We start from the raw sequence: 5,462 nt of genomic DNA on the forward strand, positions 1-5,462 counted from the left end.
GGGCTAGATGGCTTACATGAAGACTAAGGTTGTTTGGGGGGAGGGGAGAGAGAGAGAGAGAGAGAGACGGACAGACAGACAGACAGAGAGAAATAAGAAGGAAGATAAATATATTTAGGTTCAAATGACCTTATCCAGAAATGTCAGAAAATTTAGAACAAAATCATTTCTTACAGCATAACTGTAACTTTTGTATTTTCCAGTACATGTTGGGTGAGGAGGCCCACCAGAATTTTCAATGCTTAGGGTGTTAAAAGTTTTTATCTTTTCTGAGAGAAGTGAAGAGCAGATTCTCCGGTGGTTGATCCTAGAGGATGGACTGCATCTTGATCAGGTAGGTCTTTGAAGAAGGGTGGTGGAAAGGGAAATCCCAGGGGTAGTAGTAAGGATGTGGATTGGAGAGTCTAGCAGTCCCTCTCCTAATATGGATGTTGCTATGTAAAAAGATAGGAAACATTTCATTTCCTATACTGATAGGAGCACAGCTCTTGGATCATACTGCCAGGGTTAGAATCCCTTCTCCAGCAGATACTAGCTGTATGACCCTGAGCAGGTTTTTTTGATTTCTCTAAGACACAGTTTCCTCATGTGTAAAATGTGGATTATGTATGTGCACCTTATTAAGAATTACATAAAATAATACTTCTGCAGATGTACCTGGTACAGAGTAAGTGAGCAAGTGTATTACAAATATCTCCAGTCTTCTAAGTTTTCAGTGGCATCTAGACAGCATGTAGTAAATATTTACTGAATAATTAGGGCATAATAATAGTTTTCATTTATTGATGTCTGTTGCTAGATCCTACTTTTTTGTACATGTGACACAGAGAATTATTACATAATTTCTTATTTTTCTTTGTTGTTGTTGATGATAATGCTGCTGGTGAAGACTTACCAGGAAATAAAAAAGATCTCATTTCCCAACCCAATCCAGAAAGGAGAGGTTGGCATTTGTGATCTTCCAGTTTTGAGATATAAGAAGATTTGTTTCAGGCATTTGGACAGGGTGGGAAGGATGGAGGAGAGATGGGGCAATTTTACAGGATCAACCCTGACTCGGAAGGGATGTGTGGAGGAAGTTGAGGTGAGAACATAAGGAGGATGGAGACAGAGGGGATCTTTCTCAGTGGTTTGGGTTTGTAGGGGATGGAGATTGGGAATTTTCTGGAGAGATCCCCTCAAATGAACCACCAAAACTTGCATCTTTTAGGAGAACTAGATTGGGTTGATAACCACAGAAGTCCTTAAGATATCTTTGGGGCAGGGTTTGTGTAAGCTCTATTGGTTTCTTCAAGAGAAAGAGTGGCTCACAGATATGATAAATTTTGAAATTCTTATCTGTATGGAAGATACAGAATTTAGATTCAGATTTGATTTTATTTAAGAAAATTAGAATAATGTGAAATTTCTGCATTTGAGTGATGTGGGACAAATTTGAAGCAGCTACAATTTTCACCTTAGCTAAAAATTAGCTGAAGCTGGACTTCAAGTTAAGATTTTAAAAATAAATTTTTGATGGGATACCTTGCTTTGTAAATTTGAAGTCTTCAAGGTGTACATATGGAAGATTATTTTTTTCTTAGGATCTGAGTTGATTTTTGAGTAAGTTACTAATAAGGCACACAGGTAGCCTGGAACATACCATAGTGATTTGTTGGGTGGTTGATTTGAACACTGTCCATCCCCATCCCTTCCTGACGTCCACCAGCTGCCACATCAAAGGCCTTGCCACACTCCAGGGCACCTTATGGGAGCCGGGACAGGGCCCTAGAGTCTCAAAAGGAACCTCTTGATAATTGGCCTCCTTTTGGTCCCACGTCACCTTCCTCTGCCCAACTTATGGAAATTTATGGTCCTCATATTTAACATATAAAAATGCAAATTTTATCAAGTTAGCTAAACATAAGCAATGACTAATTTCAATTTCTATAGTTATAAGTGAGATATAATTTAGAAAAGATTAAAGTTCACTGCTGTCTGTGCCAGGAACAAAGTCTGGTGTTTAGTAGTCATTCAGTACTTGCTTCTTGAATGAACCAACCATAGAGCCTATGTATTTTATATAACCTCTGTATATAAAACATAGCATGAGATAGGGGCAGTGTGAGATAGCAGGGTGAGCATAGCCTTTGACATTAGCAGAACTCAGACTTAAATTCTGACTCTGCTTGGGGAAATAATTTACCTTTGAGATGGTATAATTAAGCTGATTGAATAGGCTTGCTGTGAGGATTAAATAAGAAAACATAATTAAAGCATTTAGCAAAGTGCCTACAATTAATCTATATTTTATGATGGTTAGGGTAAAACATGCCAAGTATTATAACATGGATTCTGAATGCTCAGATGCTTAACCTTATAAAATCTATTCCTCACTCTTCCATGAGTGTATTCTGGATGGGCGATATCCCACATGATTATTTAGGAACTAAGTCCTCTTCCTTTTCATGGTTCTGTCTTCCTCTATGTCCTTGGCATCACATCCATTCATTTAATGGATGGGGAAAGAGGAAGCAGGGTGAGGTGTGAGAGATTTTGTTAACATACACCACTTCTCACATTCCATTGGCTAGAACTGTTATGTGCATATATGAAGGGACAATTAGTTAATGAAGTCTAGTTGTGTGCTCAGATGAAGAGAACATGGGTTTGATGAGCATCTGATCAGTGTCTGCTACAGTTTTGCTCCATTTTCCTCCTCAGTTTTTCTCCCCTCTTAAAATTGGGAGATATTTTTATTTATTATTAATAACTACTAAGTCTAATGCTTTTTTTGAGGTTTTAATTCATGGAGATATTTCTTGTACATAATAAACCTTTTTGTTAATGTAACTGTCTAGGAAGATCTAGCACAAAGTTTGCATCAAAACAGCTGAAGAAGATTAAATAAAAGAGAAAGAGAGAGTGAGGGAGAGGGAGAGACAATACTAATATTGGCAAGGGTGAGTTAAAACAGGCACTTTCATTCACTACTGGTGGAAGAAAAAATTAATACCATTCTTCTGCAGAGAAATATTTATACTGTTTGACATAGTAATTTTAATTTGGGGACATGACCTAAGGAAATGTTTTGAAATAAACACAAAAATCCTCAATATAAAAATTTTCACTGTAACATTATCTATAGCAGTAAATAATATGAAATCATCTAAATGAAAACCCTGGGAAAATGGTGAAATAAAGTACAGTGTATACATATAATGAAATGTTATGCAACAATTAGACACAATATTTTTGAACAGTTTTTAATAACATGAAAAATACTTATATTAAAATGTTAGATGATAAAAGTAGATTATAAAATTTTGGAGACAGTATAATTTCACCACGGAAAGAAAATATTCAAGAACAGTACTGTATATAACCTCTATATCTAACCTGAGTAGAACAAACAGATTGAGTAGTTGCACGGCATACAGGGGAATATTATACTGCAGTGAAAATAAATGTATTCCAGCTACATCCAACAATGTGGATTATTCTTCTTTGTGTATTGCTGAGAAAAAGAGTCAAGTTCTAAAATACATATGCTATAATTTTATTTATGTAAAATTAAAAAATGTTAAAGTCATATTTTCAGTAATACATAAGTAATAAAATTATAAAGAAAATAAAGTGAAATGATTATTACAAAAATCAAGTTTGTGGTACTTATGGGGGGATGGAATAAGGTTTTGACTGTGGAGGGTTATATGGGGGTTTCTGAGGTAGTGGTTATTTTATATTTCTTGACATAGAGATAGTTACATGGGAGTTTGTTTTGTAATTATTCATTTAACTCTACATATATGTGTGTGTGTGTATATATATATTTAACATACATTTATATAAACTGTTATCTTTCCCAGTAAAAATACTGTAAAATCTGGAAATAAAAAACTCATAAAGTGATAATCTTTTTTTTTTTTTTTTTGGGAGGGGAGTACGAATTGTTTTATTATCATGAACGTGGCACTTAAGTAAATCAAATCTTGTCAAGTACATGATGACTTGGGTTTTGTTTCTGCATCTGTCACTTGGAGAATGAAGATACCATCTTCAGGATGTTCAGTGTCATCCATTTCATACACATATGATGATGCTGTTGCAAGTGTAGTCCCATCATTGCTAAAGGCAAGTGAGGCGATGCTAGTGGGACACCGATGGAACTGGCACAGCCGCTTTTTGTTAAATGCATCCCAAATATTTACAAACCCATCAGAACCGCAAATGTATTGCGGACGTTGTGAAAGGAAATGGCATTGACTGGGTAAATCCGCCCAATGTTCTTTTCCTTTAGTCGTTGACACTTGAAAGCATACTTCTTCTTCTGTACCTCAGGGCTCGGGTCCAAGTATGCAGCAGCACCCGGCCTTCGACAGGGCTTGGAACGTCACCCTGCTGGTTTGGGAAGGCTCGTGGGCAGCGGGCCTGCTGTTCAGCTGCACCCCCGGCGCGGCTGCACAGAGTCCACGTCCCGGGAGCCCCAGACCTGCACTCTGCCGCCCCCACCGTCAGCCGGTCTCCAGGCTCCGAGAGAGTGTAGACCTTTTCCCGCTGAGAGAAGGTTCCAGCATTACTAGTTCTGGGATCCCACAATTTAACTGTGTGATCTCAGCGTCCAGTAGCCATCACATTCACTTCCGGGCAGTATTCGGCACATCTGATAGGGGCATCACGGGTTCCATCAAGGTTTTCTTGATCAGTGTTCAAATCATGCCTTGTCAACCGATGATCTAAGCCCCCACTCCAGGCGCGTCGGATGGTAGGAGGCGTGTGCGGGCACCTGAGCCGCGGGGAGTTGCCGGCACATCCTAGAGGCGACCGACGTGTCCCAGGAGGACACCAGCAGGAACCGGGAGGGGTTGGGGCTGAAGTCCACCGAGGAGATGCCATGCTCGGGCGGCTGATTCAGCTTGAACTCGATAGAGCCAGTCATCTCGGGCTGCCCTCGGAAGCGACATCTCCACAGGTTACCGCAGCTCCCCGCCGCCTCGTGAGTATCTTTTGATGGTGAAATTATAGTGGATTTTAGTTTTCCTTTGTATTTTATGCTATTTTCCAGATTTCTACATTACACATACTGTTCTTTTGTCACCAGAAAATCAGTCATCTAGAAACAAAAACAATTGCTGAAATTACCTTCACACTCCTTGGCAAGTGAGAAGTAATTGGTAAAATTTTTTTAAATAAGTCTAAGAATTCCAAAGGGATTTTAGAAAATGTTTAAGGGGAAAGTACCAGAAAGACCTGGAGTTTCCTGCAGTCTAGTAAGTGGTGTTTGGAGTAGTAGGGTAAAGATGCCCTCTAGTGCTCATGCAGACTGTGGCAACCTGGAATATATAAATTACGCAGTCTACTATTTATAGTCTTTGGTTGCAAGTAAGAGCTGTCTTATACATAAAAGGGATTGATTGGGTGTATCTTGTGTATGTCACTTAGTTTGCCATCATCCAAAATAAGGAAAACCCAACTAAATCTGG

The 5,462-nt window shown here is 38.7% G+C and overlaps 1 pseudogene; it reads right to left on the reverse strand.

Moving 5' to 3' along the window:
• Positions 1-3,918: 3,918 nt before the first annotated feature.
• LOC101419621 (mitotic checkpoint protein BUB3 pseudogene) lies at positions 3,919-4,918 on the reverse strand (annotated as a pseudogene).
• Between the last annotated feature and the right edge of the window lie 544 nt (positions 4,919-5,462).

The sequence above is a fragment of the Dasypus novemcinctus genome, chromosome 1, assembly GCF_030445035.2.
Source record: "Dasypus novemcinctus isolate mDasNov1 chromosome 1, mDasNov1.1.hap2, whole genome shotgun sequence".
NCBI lineage: Eukaryota > Metazoa > Chordata > Mammalia > Cingulata > Dasypodidae > Dasypus > Dasypus novemcinctus.